The 13,007-nt window shown below is 36.2% G+C and overlaps 17 non-coding genes across 17 annotated transcripts; all 17 read right to left on the bottom strand.

Moving 5' to 3' along the window:
- Positions 1-100: 100 nt before the first annotated feature.
- TRNAR-UCU (transfer RNA arginine (anticodon UCU)) lies at positions 101-191 on the bottom strand. Its single transcript is given in 2 exon segments — positions 101-136; positions 155-191. It is a non-coding gene; the product is annotated as a tRNA-Arg (tRNA).
- Positions 192-1,469: 1,278 nt separating this feature from the next.
- Positions 1,470-1,542, bottom strand: TRNAK-UUU (transfer RNA lysine (anticodon UUU)). Its single transcript has one exon. It is a non-coding gene; the product is annotated as a tRNA-Lys (tRNA).
- A 459-nt stretch (positions 1,543-2,001) lies between these two features.
- Positions 2,002-2,092, bottom strand: TRNAR-UCU (transfer RNA arginine (anticodon UCU)). The gene is given in 2 exon segments: positions 2,002-2,037; positions 2,056-2,092. It is a non-coding gene; the product is annotated as a tRNA-Arg (tRNA).
- An 873-nt stretch (positions 2,093-2,965) lies between these two features.
- Positions 2,966-3,056, bottom strand: TRNAR-UCU (transfer RNA arginine (anticodon UCU)). The gene is given in 2 exon segments: positions 2,966-3,001; positions 3,020-3,056. It is a non-coding gene; the product is annotated as a tRNA-Arg (tRNA).
- Positions 3,057-3,397: 341 nt separating this feature from the next.
- On the bottom strand, positions 3,398-3,470 carry TRNAK-UUU (transfer RNA lysine (anticodon UUU)). The gene has a single exon. It is a non-coding gene; the product is annotated as a tRNA-Lys (tRNA).
- Positions 3,471-4,334: 864 nt separating this feature from the next.
- On the bottom strand, positions 4,335-4,407 carry TRNAK-UUU (transfer RNA lysine (anticodon UUU)). Its single transcript has one exon. It is a non-coding gene; the product is annotated as a tRNA-Lys (tRNA).
- A 459-nt stretch (positions 4,408-4,866) lies between these two features.
- On the bottom strand, positions 4,867-4,957 carry TRNAR-UCU (transfer RNA arginine (anticodon UCU)). Its single transcript is given in 2 exon segments — positions 4,867-4,902; positions 4,921-4,957. It is a non-coding gene; the product is annotated as a tRNA-Arg (tRNA).
- Positions 4,958-5,830: 873 nt separating this feature from the next.
- On the bottom strand, positions 5,831-5,921 carry TRNAR-UCU (transfer RNA arginine (anticodon UCU)). Its single transcript is given in 2 exon segments — positions 5,831-5,866; positions 5,885-5,921. It is a non-coding gene; the product is annotated as a tRNA-Arg (tRNA).
- A 341-nt stretch (positions 5,922-6,262) lies between these two features.
- Positions 6,263-6,335, bottom strand: TRNAK-UUU (transfer RNA lysine (anticodon UUU)). Its single transcript has one exon. It is a non-coding gene; the product is annotated as a tRNA-Lys (tRNA).
- An 864-nt stretch (positions 6,336-7,199) lies between these two features.
- Positions 7,200-7,272, bottom strand: TRNAK-UUU (transfer RNA lysine (anticodon UUU)). The gene has a single exon. It is a non-coding gene; the product is annotated as a tRNA-Lys (tRNA).
- Positions 7,273-7,731: 459 nt separating this feature from the next.
- Positions 7,732-7,822, bottom strand: TRNAR-UCU (transfer RNA arginine (anticodon UCU)). The gene is given in 2 exon segments: positions 7,732-7,767; positions 7,786-7,822. It is a non-coding gene; the product is annotated as a tRNA-Arg (tRNA).
- Positions 7,823-8,695: 873 nt separating this feature from the next.
- On the bottom strand, positions 8,696-8,786 carry TRNAR-UCU (transfer RNA arginine (anticodon UCU)). Its single transcript is given in 2 exon segments — positions 8,696-8,731; positions 8,750-8,786. It is a non-coding gene; the product is annotated as a tRNA-Arg (tRNA).
- Positions 8,787-9,127: 341 nt separating this feature from the next.
- TRNAK-UUU (transfer RNA lysine (anticodon UUU)) lies at positions 9,128-9,200 on the bottom strand. The gene has a single exon. It is a non-coding gene; the product is annotated as a tRNA-Lys (tRNA).
- Positions 9,201-10,063: 863 nt separating this feature from the next.
- TRNAK-UUU (transfer RNA lysine (anticodon UUU)) lies at positions 10,064-10,136 on the bottom strand. Its single transcript has one exon. It is a non-coding gene; the product is annotated as a tRNA-Lys (tRNA).
- A 459-nt stretch (positions 10,137-10,595) lies between these two features.
- TRNAR-UCU (transfer RNA arginine (anticodon UCU)) lies at positions 10,596-10,686 on the bottom strand. Its single transcript is given in 2 exon segments — positions 10,596-10,631; positions 10,650-10,686. It is a non-coding gene; the product is annotated as a tRNA-Arg (tRNA).
- Positions 10,687-11,559: 873 nt separating this feature from the next.
- On the bottom strand, positions 11,560-11,650 carry TRNAR-UCU (transfer RNA arginine (anticodon UCU)). Its single transcript is given in 2 exon segments — positions 11,560-11,595; positions 11,614-11,650. It is a non-coding gene; the product is annotated as a tRNA-Arg (tRNA).
- A 1,278-nt stretch (positions 11,651-12,928) lies between these two features.
- TRNAK-UUU (transfer RNA lysine (anticodon UUU)) lies at positions 12,929-13,001 on the bottom strand. The gene has a single exon. It is a non-coding gene; the product is annotated as a tRNA-Lys (tRNA).
- Positions 13,002-13,007: the final 6 nt, after the last annotated feature.

Genomic DNA, 13,007 nt, shown 5'->3' with positions numbered 1-13,007 from the left:
TTTTACTGACCTTTTTTAGCAAATGATTTTGGTGAAGCAGAAGCATGCATGCATCGCTTATAACTTCTTTAAATAGTTATGAAATAAACAGGGATAAAACTGACTCTGGTGGGATTCGAACCCACAGCCTTTGAATACCTTCTTGACATTCACCTAGAAGTCCAATGCGCTATCCATTGCGCCACAGAGCCAATCTGCTTGAGTGAGGTGCACAGATATTCAGAAATGAAATAATGAGCTTTGAGCTGTTGATCAACTTTATAAAGTTCATTGGATACTATAACCATGGCTATATTTTGAATATTGAATTGGGTAAAAGTTATTCACCGTGTCAAACTACATGATACAGTTGGTAAGTCTGCATACAACTTAAGTTTAGTGTATCGTCATCTGATATATGAGACAGATGGGTTTTTCACTTCTCCATGAAAGACGTTTTTTTTTAATTTTGGTAATGGAATATCTTATTCATCATGCAGTGGAACACAAAAAGAATGTACAATCAGAATACTTTTTCTTTAAAGTAGCCGACCGCCTGAACAGGGACTTGAACCCTGGACCCTCAGATTAAAAGTCTGATGCTCTACCGACTGAGCAATCCAGGCTCTGCAACACTGCAACTAAAAATCAGCTAAAAATGATGTGGACGCACACCAACCTACACTTTAATTCTTAATATGGTTACATATATTAGCAATCAAATATGTAGAGTTTAATAATTAATTGATATTTCAAGCATTTGAAATTTCAGCAGCACACGTAATCTATTTTAAATCCTGAAATTCGTTCTATCTCATTTTCGGCTGACTTAGAAATCATGTCTCTAAATTGACATTGTGAAATTAGTAAAAGGCCAAATACTATTACTAGGTACTAAATTACATGTCCAGCAGTATAACTGGAAATTTACTCTTGGGCATAGATTATGCAACATTTTCAAAGCAAACAGTGTCTGTTTAAATAGACTTTCTTTCACTGCCGTTTTGGTAAATGTCTCTGGTTATGCAGAAGCAGGCATTGTTTGTTACTGTTTCAATTAGTTATAAGATAAAGGAGGGATAAAACTGACCCAGCTAGTATTCCAACCCAAAGACTTTGAATGCTTTCTCTACATTCGCCTAGAACCCCAAGCCGCTATCCATTGCACCAGAGATCCAACCTGATTCAACAAGGTGAACAGAAATTCTCAAATAAAAAGATGAGCTATCAGCGGTTGACCAACTTTATAAAGTGATTTGGAAACTATAAGCAGGGTTCCATTTTGAACATTGAATTGGGGAAAAGATAATCAACATCTCAAACGACATGATACCGTTGCGGTAAGTCTTCTTAACTCTTGTCAAATGGTACACGACCGATGGGTATTTAATGGCTCCATTAAGAGTAACTTGCAATTACTCTAATGGGACTACTCGTTCATTGGATCCTGAAAAGAGCATGTCATTAGAGTACATTTTCTTTAAACAAACCGCCTGAACAGGGACTTGAACCCTGGACCCTCAGATTAAAAGTCTGATGCTCTACCGACTGAGCTATCCAGGCTCTGATACAGCAAACCTCAAAATCACCTAATCAAAATTTGGCAGTGTCCCAACTAACGCTATGTTTCTTAAGATGGTTACCTGAAGAAGGTACCAAATACACTAGAATATAATAATGAATTGATATTTCAAGCATTTGAAATTTCTTCAGTAAATGTAACCTTATTTTTAGTCCTGAAGTTGCTACTATCTCATTTTTTTGCTGACGTCAAATTCATATGTGTTTATTGACATGGTAAAATTAAGGAAGGGCCCAAAATCTTACTTCCGAGTAAATTATATTTTCATCAGTACAGCTGACAATTTCCTCTTCTGCATAGATTACCCAAATTGAACGGTGTCTCTTTAAAATAGACTTCCTTTTACTGACCTTTTTTAGCAAATGATTTTGGTGAAGCAGAAGCATGCATGCATCGCTTATAACTTCTTTAAATAGTTATGAAATACACAGGGATAAAACTGACTCTGGTGGGATTCGAACCCACAGCCTTTGAATACCTTCTTGACATTCACCTAGAAGTCCAATGCGCTATCCATTGCGCCACAGAGCCAATCTGCTTGAGTGAGGTGCACAGATATTCAGAAATGAAATAATGAGCTTTGAGCTGTTGATCAACTTTATAAAGTTCATTGGATACTATAACCATGGCTATATTTTGAATATTGAATTGGGTAAAAGTTATTCACTGTGTCAAACTACATGATACAGTTGGTAAGTCTGCATACAACTTAAGTTTAGTGTATCATCATCTGATATATGAGACAGATGGGTTTTTCACTTCTCCATGAAAGACATTTTTTTTTAATTTTGGTAATGGAATATCTTATTCATCATGCAGTGGAACACAAAAAGAATGTACAATCAGAATACTTTTTCTTTAAAGTAGCCTACCGCCTGAACGGGGACTTGAACCCTGGACCCTCAGATTAAAAGTCTGATGCTCTACCGACTGAGCTATCCAGGCTCTGATACAGCAAACCTCAAAATCACCTAATCAAAATTTGGCAGCGTCCCAACTAACGCTATGTTTCTTAAGATGGTTACCTGAAGAAGGTACCAAATACACTAGAATATAATAATGAATTGATATTTCAAGCATTTGAAATTTCTTCAGTAAATGTAACCTTATTTTTAGTCCTGAAGTTGCTACTATCTCATTTTTTTGCTGACGTCAAATTCATATGTGTTTATTGACATGGTAAAATTAAGGAAGGGCCCAAAATCTTACTTCCGAGTAAATTATATTTTCATCAGTACAGCTGACAATTTCCTCTTCTGCATAGATTACCCAAATTGAACGGTGTCTCTTTAAAATAGACTTCCTTTTACTGACCTTTTTTAGCAAATGATTTTGGTGAAGCAGAAGCATGCATGCATCGCTTATAACTTCTTTAAATAGTTATGAAATAAACAGGGATAAAACTGACTCTGGTGGGATTCGAACCCACAGCCTTTGAATACCTTCTTGACATTCACCTAGAAGTCCAATGCGCTATCCATTGCGCCACAGAGCCAATCTGCTTGAATGAGGTGCACAGATATTCAGAAATGAAATAATGAGCTTTGAGCTGTTGATCAACTTTATAAAGTTCATTGGATACTATAACCATGGCTATATCTTGAATATTGAATTGGGTAAAAGTTATTCACCGTGTCAAACTACATGATACAGTTGGTAAGTCTGCATACAACTTAAGTTTAGTGTATCGTCATCTGATATATGAGACAGATGGGTTTTTCACTTCTCCATGAAAGACGTTTTTTTTTAATTTTGGTAATGGAATATCTTATTCATCATGCAGTGGAACACAAAAAGAATGTACAATCAGAATACTTTTTCTTTAAAGTAGCCGACCGCCTGAACAGGGACTTGAACCCTGGACCCTCAGATTAAAAGTCTGATGCTCTACCGACTGAGCTATCCAGGCTCTGCAACACTGCAACTAAAAATCAGCTAAAAATGATGTGGACGCACACCAACCTACACTTTAATTCTTAATATGGTTACATATATTAGCAATCAAATATGTAGAGTTTAATAATTATTTGATATTTCAAGCATTTGAAATTTCAGCAGCACACGTAATCTATTTTAAATCCTGAAATTCGTTCTATCTCATTTTCGGCTGACTTAGAAATCATGTCTCTAAATTGACATTGTGAAATTAGTAAAAGGCCAAATACTATTACTAGGTACTAAATTACATGTCCAGCAGTATAACTGGAAATTTACTCTTGGGCATAGATTATGCAACATTTTCAAAGCAAACAGTGTCTGTTTAAATAGACTTTCTTTCACTGCCGTTTTGGTAAATGTCTCTGGTTATGCAGAAGCAGGCATTGTTTGTTACTGTTTCAATTAGTTATAAGATAAAGGAGGGATAAAACTGACCCAGCTAGTATTCCAACCCAAAGACTTTGAATGCTTTCTCTACATTCGCCTAGAACCCCAAGCCGCTATCCATTGCACCAGAGATCCAACCTGATTCAACAAGGTGAACAGAAATTCTCAAATAAAAAGATGAGCTATCAGCGGTTGACCAACTTTATAAAGTGATTTGGAAACTATAAGCAGGGTTCCATTTTGAACATTGAATTGGGGAAAAGATAATCAACATCTCAAACGACATGATACCGTTGCGGTAAGTCTTCTTAACTCTTGTCAAATGGTACACGACCGATGGGTATTTAATGGCTCCATTAAGAGTAACTTGCAATTACTCTAATGGGACTACTCGTTCATTGGATCCTGAAAAGAGCATGTCATTAGAGTACATTTTCTTTAAACAAACCGCCTGAACAGGGACTTGAACCCTGGACCCTCAGATTAAAAGTCTGATGCTCTACCGACTGAGCTATCCAGGCTCTGATACAGCAAACCTCAAAATCACCTAATCAAAATTTGGCAGTGTCCCAACTAACGCTATGTTTCTTAAGATGGTTACCTGAAGAAGGTACCAAATACACTAGAATATAATAATGAATTGATATTTCAAGCATTTGAAATTTCTTCAGTAAATGTAACCTTATTTTTAGTCCTGAAGTTGCTACTATCTCATTTTTTTGCTGACGTCAAATTCATATGTGTTTATTGACATGGTAAAATTAAGGAAGGGCCCAAAATCTTACTTCCGAGTAAATTATATTTTCATCAGTACAGCTGACAATTTCCTCTTCTGCATAGATTACCCAAATTGAACGGTGTCTCTTTAAAATAGACTTCCTTTTACTGACCTTTTTTAGCAAATGATTTTGGTGAAGCAGAAGCATGCATGCATCGCTTATAACTTCTTTAAATAGTTATGAAATAAACAGGGATAAAACTGACTCTGGTGGGATTCGAACCCACAGCCTTTGAATACCTTCTTGACATTCACCTAGAAGTCCAATGCGCTATCCATTGCGCCACAGAGCCAATCTGCTTGAATGAGGTGCACAGATATTCAGAAATGAAATAATGAGCTTTGAGCTGTTGATCAACTTTATAAAGTTCATTGGATACTATAACCATGGCTATATCTTGAATATTGAATTGGGTAAAAGTTATTCACCGTGTCAAACTACATGATACAGTTGGTAAGTCTGCATACAACTTAAGTTTAGTGTATCGTCATCTGATATATGAGACAGATGGGTTTTTCACTTCTCCATGAAAGACGTTTTTTTTTAATTTTGGTAATGGAATATCTTATTCATCATGCAGTGGAACACAAAAAGAATGTACAATCAGAATACTTTTTCTTTAAAGTAGCCGACCGCCTGAACGGGGACTTGAACCCTGGACCCTCAGATTAAAAGTCTGATGCTCTACCGACTGAGCTATCCAGGCTCTGATACAGCAAACCTCAAAATCACCTAATCAAAATTTGGCAGCGTCCCAACTAACGCTATGTTTCTTAAGATGGTTACCTGAAGAAGGTACCAAATACACTAGAATATAATAATGAATTGATATTTCAAGCATTTGAAATTTCTTCAGTAAATGTAACCTTATTTTTAGTCCTGAAGTTGCTACTATCTCATTTTTTTGCTGACGTCAAATTCATATGTGTTTATTGACATGGTAAAATTAAGGAAGGGCCCAAAATCTTACTTCCGAGTAAATTATATTTTCATCAGTACAGCTGACAATTTCCTCTTCTGCATAGATTACCCAAATTGAACGGTGTCTCTTTAAAATAGACTTCCTTTTACTGACCTTTTTTAGCAAATGATTTTGGTGAAGCAGAAGCATGCATGCATCGCTTATAACTTCTTTAAATAGTTATGAAATAAACAGGGATAAAACTGACTCTGGTGGGATTCGAACCCACAGCCTTTGAATACCTTCTTGACATTCACCTAGAAGTCCAATGCGCTATCCATTGCGCCACAGAGCCAATCTGCTTGAATGAGGTGCACAGATATTCAGAAATGAAATAATGAGCTTTGAGCTGTTGATCAACTTTATAAAGTTCATTGGATACTATAACCATGGCTATATCTTGAATATTGAATTGGGTAAAAGTTATTCACCGTGTCAAACTACATGATACAGTTGGTAAGTCTGCATACAACTTAAGTTTAGTGTATCGTCATCTGATATATGAGACAGATGGGTTTTTCACTTCTCCATGAAAGACGTTTTTTTTTAATTTTGGTAATGGAATATCTTATTCATCATGCAGTGGAACACAAAAAGAATGTACAATCAGAATACTTTTTCTTTAAAGTAGCCGACCGCCTGAACAGGGACTTGAACCCTGGACCCTCAGATTAAAAGTCTGATGCTCTACCGACTGAGCTATCCAGGCTCTGCAACACTGCAACTAAAAATCAGCTAAAAATGATGTGGACGCACACCAACCTACACTTTAATTCTTAATATGGTTACATATATTAGCAATCAAATATGTAGAGTTTAATAATTATTTGATATTTCAAGCATTTGAAATTTCAGCAGCACACGTAATCTATTTTAAATCCTGAAATTCGTTCTATCTCATTTTCGGCTGACTTAGAAATCATGTCTCTAAATTGACATTGTGAAATTAGTAAAAGGCCAAATACTATTACTAGGTACTAAATTACATGTCCAGCAGTATAACTGGAAATTTACTCTTGGGCATAGATTATGCAACATTTTCAAAGCAAACAGTGTCTGTTTAAATAGACTTTCTTTCACTGCCGTTTTGGTAAATGTCTCTGGTTATGCAGAAGCAGGCATTGTTTGTTACTGTTTCAATTAGTTATAAGATAAAGGAGGGATAAAACTGACCCAGCTAGTATTCCAACCCAAAGACTTTGAATGCTTTCTCTACATTCGCCTAGAACCCCAAGCCGCTATCCATTGCACCAGAGATCCAACCTGATTCAACAAGGTGAACAGAAATTCTCAAATAAAAAGATGAGCTATCAGCGGTTGACCAACTTTATAAAGTGATTTGGAAACTATAAGCAGGGTTCCATTTTGAACATTGAATTGGGGAAAAGATAATCAACATCTCAAACGACATGATACCGTTGCGGTAAGTCTTCTTAACTCTTGTCAAATGGTACACGACCGATGGGTATTTAATGGCTCCATTAAGAGTAACTTGCAATTACTCTAATGGGACTACTCGTTCATTGGATCCTGAAAAGAGCATGTCATTAGAGTACATTTTCTTTAAACAAACCGCCTGAACAGGGACTTGAACCCTGGACCCTCAGATTAAAAGTCTGATGCTCTACCGACTGAGCTATCCAGGCTCTGATACAGCAAACCTCAAAATCACCTAATCAAAATTTGGCAGTGTCCCAACTAACGCTATGTTTCTTAAGATGGTTACCTGAAGAAGGTACCAAATACACTAGAATATAATAATGAATTGATATTTCAAGCATTTGAAATTTCTTCAGTAAATGTAACCTTATTTTTAGTCCTGAAGTTGCTACTATCTCATTTTTTTGCTGACGTCAAATTCATATGTGTTTATTGACATGGTAAAATTAAGGAAGGGCCCAAAATCTTACTTCCGAGTAAATTATATTTTCATCAGTACAGCTGACAATTTCCTCTTCTGCATAGATTACCCAAATTGAACGGTGTCTCTTTAAAATAGACTTCCTTTTACTGACCTTTTTTAGCAAATGATTTTGGTGAAGCAGAAGCATGCATGCATCGCTTATAACTTCTTTAAATAGTTATGAAATACACAGGGATAAAACTGACTCTGGTGGGATTCGAACCCACAGCCTTTGAATACCTTCTTGACATTCACCTAGAAGTCCAATGCGCTATCCATTGCGCCACAGAGCCAATCTGCTTGAGTGAGGTGCACAGATATTCAGAAATGAAATAATGAGCTTTGAGCTGTTGATCAACTTTATAAAGTTCATTGGATACTATAACCATGGCTATATTTTGAATATTGAATTGGGTAAAAGTTATTCACTGTGTCAAACTACATGATACAGTTGGTAAGTCTGCATACAACTTAAGTTTAGTGTATCATCATCTGATATATGAGACAGATGGGTTTTTCACTTCTCCATGAAAGACATTTTTTTTTAATTTTGGTAATGGAATATCTTATTCATCATGCAGTGGAACACAAAAAGAATGTACAATCAGAATACTTTTTCTTTAAAGTAGCCTACCGCCTGAACGGGGACTTGAACCCTGGACCCTCAGATTAAAAGTCTGATGCTCTACCGACTGAGCTATCCAGGCTCTGATACAGCAAACCTCAAAATCACCTAATCAAAATTTGGCAGTGTCCCAACTAACGCTATGTTTCTTAAGATGGTTACCTGAAGAAGGTACCAAATACACTAGAATATAATAATGAATTGATATTTCAAGCATTTGAAATTTCTTCAGTAAATGTAACCTTATTTTTAGTCCTGAAGTTGCTACTATCTCATTTTTTTGCTGACGTCAAATTCATATGTGTTTATTGACATGGTAAAATTAAGGAAGGGCCCAAAATCTTACTTCCGAGTAAATTATATTTTCATCAGTACAGCTGACAATTTCCTCTTCTGCATAGATTACCCAAATTGAACGGTGTCTCTTTAAAATAGACTTCCTTTTACTGACCTTTTTTAGCAAATGATTTTGGTGAAGCAGAAGCATGCATGCATCGCTTATAACTTCTTTAAATAGTTATGAAATAAACAGGGATAAAACTGACTCTGGTGGGATTCGAACCCACAGCCTTTGAATACCTTCTTGGCATTCACCTAGAAGTCCAATGCGCTATCCATTGCGCCACAGAGCCAATCTGCTTGAATGAGGTGCACAGATATTCAGAAATGAAATAATGAGCTTTGAGCTGTTGATCAACTTTATAAAGTTCATTGGATACTATAACCATGGCTATATCTTGAATATTGAATTGGGTAAAAGTTATTCACCGTGTCAAACTACATGATACAGTTGGTAAGTCTGCATACAACTTAAGTTTAGTGTATCGTCATCTGATATATGAGACAGATGGGTTTTTCACTTCTCCATGAAAGACGTTTTTTTTTTATTTTGGTAATGGAATATCTTATTCATCATGCAGTGGAACACAAAAAGAATGTACAATCAGAATACTTTTTCTTTAAAGTAGCCGACCGCCTGAACAGGGACTTGAACCCTGGACCCTCAGATTAAAAGTCTGATGCTCTACCGACTGAGCTATCCAGGCTCTGCAACACTGCAACTAAAAATCAGCTAAAAATGATGTGGACGCACACCAACCTACACTTTAATTCTTAATATGGTTACATATATTAAGAATCAAATATGTAGAGTTTAATAATTAATTGATATTTCAAGCATTTGAAATTTCAGCAGCACACGTAATCTATTTTAAATCCTGAAATTCGTTCTATCTCATTTTCGGCTGACTTAGAAATCATGTCTCTAAATTGACATTGTGAAATTAGTAAAAGGCAAATACTATTACTAGGTACTAAATTACATGTCCAGCAGTATAACTGGAAATTTACTCTTGGGCATAGATTATGCAACATTTTCAAAGCAAACAGTGTCTGTTTAAATAGACTTTCTTTCACTGCCGTTTTGGTAAATGTCTCTGGTTATGCAGAAGCAGGCATTGTTTGTTACTGTTTCAATTAGTTATAAGATAAAGGAGGGATAAAACTGACCCAGCTAGTATTCCAACCCAAAGACTTTGAATGCTTTCTCTACATTCGCCTAGAACCCCAAGCCGCTATCCATTGCACCAGAGATCCAACCTGATTCAACAAGGTGAACAGAAATTCTCAAATAAAAAGATGAGCTATCAGCGGTTGACCAACTTTATAAAGTGATTTGGAAACTATAAGCAGGGTTCCATTTTGAACATTGAATTGGGGAAAAGATAATCAACATCTCAAACGACATGATACCGTTGCGGTAAGTCTTCTTAACTCTTGTCAAATGGTACACGACCGATGGGTATTTAATGGCTCCATTAAGAGTAACTTGCAATTACTCTAATGGGACTACTCGTTCATTGGATCCTGAAAAGAGCATGTCATTAGAGTACATTTTCTTTAAACAAACCGCCTGAACAGGGACTTGAACCCTGGACCCTCAGATTAAAAGTCTGATGCTCTACCGACTGAGCTATCCAGGCTCTGATACAGCAAACCTCAAAATCACCTAATCAAAATTTGGCAGTGTCCCAACTAACGCTATGTTTCTTAAGATGGTTACCTGAAGAAGGTACCAAATACACTAGAATATAATAATGAATTGATATTTCAAGCATTTGAAATTTCTTCAGTAAATGTAACCTTATTTTTAGTCCTGAAGTTGCTACTATCTCATTTTTTTGCTGACGTCAAATTCATATGTGTTTATTGACATGGTAAAATTAAGGAAGGGCCCAAAATCTTACTTCCGAGTAAATTATATTTTCATCAGTACAGCTGACAATTTCCTCTTCTGCATAGATTACCCAAATTGAACGGTGTCTCTTTAAAATAGACTTCCTTTTACTGACCTTTTTTAGCAAATGATTTTGGTGAAGCAGAAGCATGCATGCATCGCTTATAACTTCTTTAAATAGTTATGAAATACACAGGGATAAAACTGACTCTGGTGGGATTCGAACCCACAGCCTTTGAATACCTTCTTGACATTCACCTAGAAGTCCAATGCGCTATCCATTGCGCCACAGAGCCAATCTGCTTGAGTGAGGTGCACAGATATTCAGAAATGAAATAATGAGCTTTGAGCTGTTGATCAACTTTATAAAGTTCATTGGATACTATAACCATGGCTATATTTTGAATATTGAATTGGGTAAAAGTTATTCACCGTGTCAAACTACATGATACAGTTGGTAAGTCTGCATACAACTTAAGTTTAGTGTATCATCATCTGATATATGAGACAGATGGGTTTTTCACTTCTCCATGAAAGACATTTTTTTTTAATTTTGGTAATGGAATATCTTATTCATCATGCAGTGGAACACAAAAAGAATGTACAATCAGAATACTTTTTCTTTAAAGTAGCCTACCGCCTGAACGGGGACTTGAACCCTGGACCCTCAGATTAAAAGTCTGATGCTCTACCGACTGAGCTATCCAGGCTCTGATACAGCAAACCTCAAAATCACCTAATCAAAATTTGGCAGCGTCCCAACTAACGCTATGTTTCTTAAGATGGTTACCTGAAGAAGGTACCAAATACACTAGAATATAATAATGAATTGATATTTCAAGCATTTGAAATTTCTTCAGTAAATGTAACCTTATTTTTAGTCCTGAAGTTGCTACTATCTCATTTTTTTGCTGACGTCAAATTCATATGTGTTTATTGACATGGTAAAATTAAGGAAGGGCCCAAAATCTTACTTCCGAGTAAATTATATTTTCATCAGTACAGCTGACAATTTCCTCTTCTGCATAGATTACCCAAATTGAACGGTGTCTCTTTAAAATAGACTTCCTTTTACTGACCTTTTTTAGCAAATGATTTTGGTGAAGCAGAAGCATGCATGCATCGCTTATAACTTCTTTAAATAGTTATGAAATAAACAGGGATAAAACTGACTCTGGTGGGATTCGAACCCACAGCCTTTGAATACCTTCTTGACATTCACCTAGAAGTCCAATGCGCTATCCATTGCGCCACAGAGCCAATCTGCTTGAGTGAGGTGCACAGATATTCAGAAATGAAATAATGAGCTTTGAGCTGTTGATCAACTTTATAAAGTTCATTGGATACTATAACCATGGCTATATTTTGAATATTGAATTGGGTAAAAGTTATTCACCGTGTCAAACTACATGATACAGTTGGTAAGTCTGCATAAAACTTAAGTTTAGTGTATCGTCATCTGATATATGAGACAGATGGGTTTTTCACTTCTCCATGAAAGACGTTTTTTTTTAATTTTGGTAATGGAATATCTTATTCATCATGCAGTGGAACACAAAAAGAATGTACAATCAGAATACTTTTTCTTTAAAGTAGCCGACCGCCTGAACAGGGACTTGAACCCTGGACCCTCAGATTAAAAGTCTGATGCTCTACCGACTGAGCAATCCAGGCTCTGCAACACTGCAACTAAAAATCAGCTAAAAATGATGTGGACGCACACCAACCTACACTTTAATTCTTAATATGGTTACATATATTAGCAATCAAATATGTAGAGTTTAATAATTAATTGATATTTCAAGCATTTGAAATTTCAGCAGCACACGTAATCTATTTTAAATCCTGAAATTCGTTCTATCTCATTTTCGGCTGACTTAGAAATCATGTCTCTAAATTGACATTGTGAAATTAGTAAAAGGCCAAATACTATTACTAGGTACTAAATTACATGTCCAGCAGTATAACTGGAAATTTACTCTTGGGCATAGATTATGCAACATTTTCAAAGCAAACAGTGTCTGTTTAAATAGACTTTCTTTCACTGCCGTTTTGGTAAATGTCTCTGGTTATGCAGAAGCAGGCATTGTTCGTTACTGTTTCAATTAGTTATAAGATAAAGGAGGGATAAAACTGACCCAGCTAGTATTCCAACCCAAAGACTTTGAATGCTTTCTCTACATTCGCCTAGAACCCCAAGCCGCTATCCATTGCACCAGAGATCCAACCTGATTCAACAAGGTGAACAGAAATTCTCAAATAAAAAGATGAGCTATCAGCGGTTGACCAACTTTATAAAGTGATTTGGAAACTATAAGCAGGGTTCCATTTTGAACATTGAATTGGGGAAAAGATAATCAACATCTCAAACGACATGATACCGTTGCGGTAAGTCTTCTTAACTCTTGTCAAATGGTACACGACCGATGGGTATTTAATGGCTCCATTAAGAGTAACTTGCAATTACTCTAATGGGACTACTCGTTCATTGGATCCTGAAAAGAGCATGTCATTAGAGTACATTTTCTTTAAACAAACCGCCTGAACAGGGACTTGAACCCTGGACCCTCAGATTAAAAGTCTGATGCTCTACCGACTGAGCTATCCAGGCTCTGAT

Source organism: Triturus cristatus, chromosome 4_1 (genome assembly GCF_964204655.1).
Source record: "Triturus cristatus chromosome 4_1, aTriCri1.1, whole genome shotgun sequence".
Taxonomy (NCBI): domain Eukaryota; kingdom Metazoa; phylum Chordata; class Amphibia; order Caudata; family Salamandridae; genus Triturus; species Triturus cristatus.
Note: the sequence above shows the minus strand (reverse complement) of the source record. Positions and strands in the feature narration are given on the sequence as shown.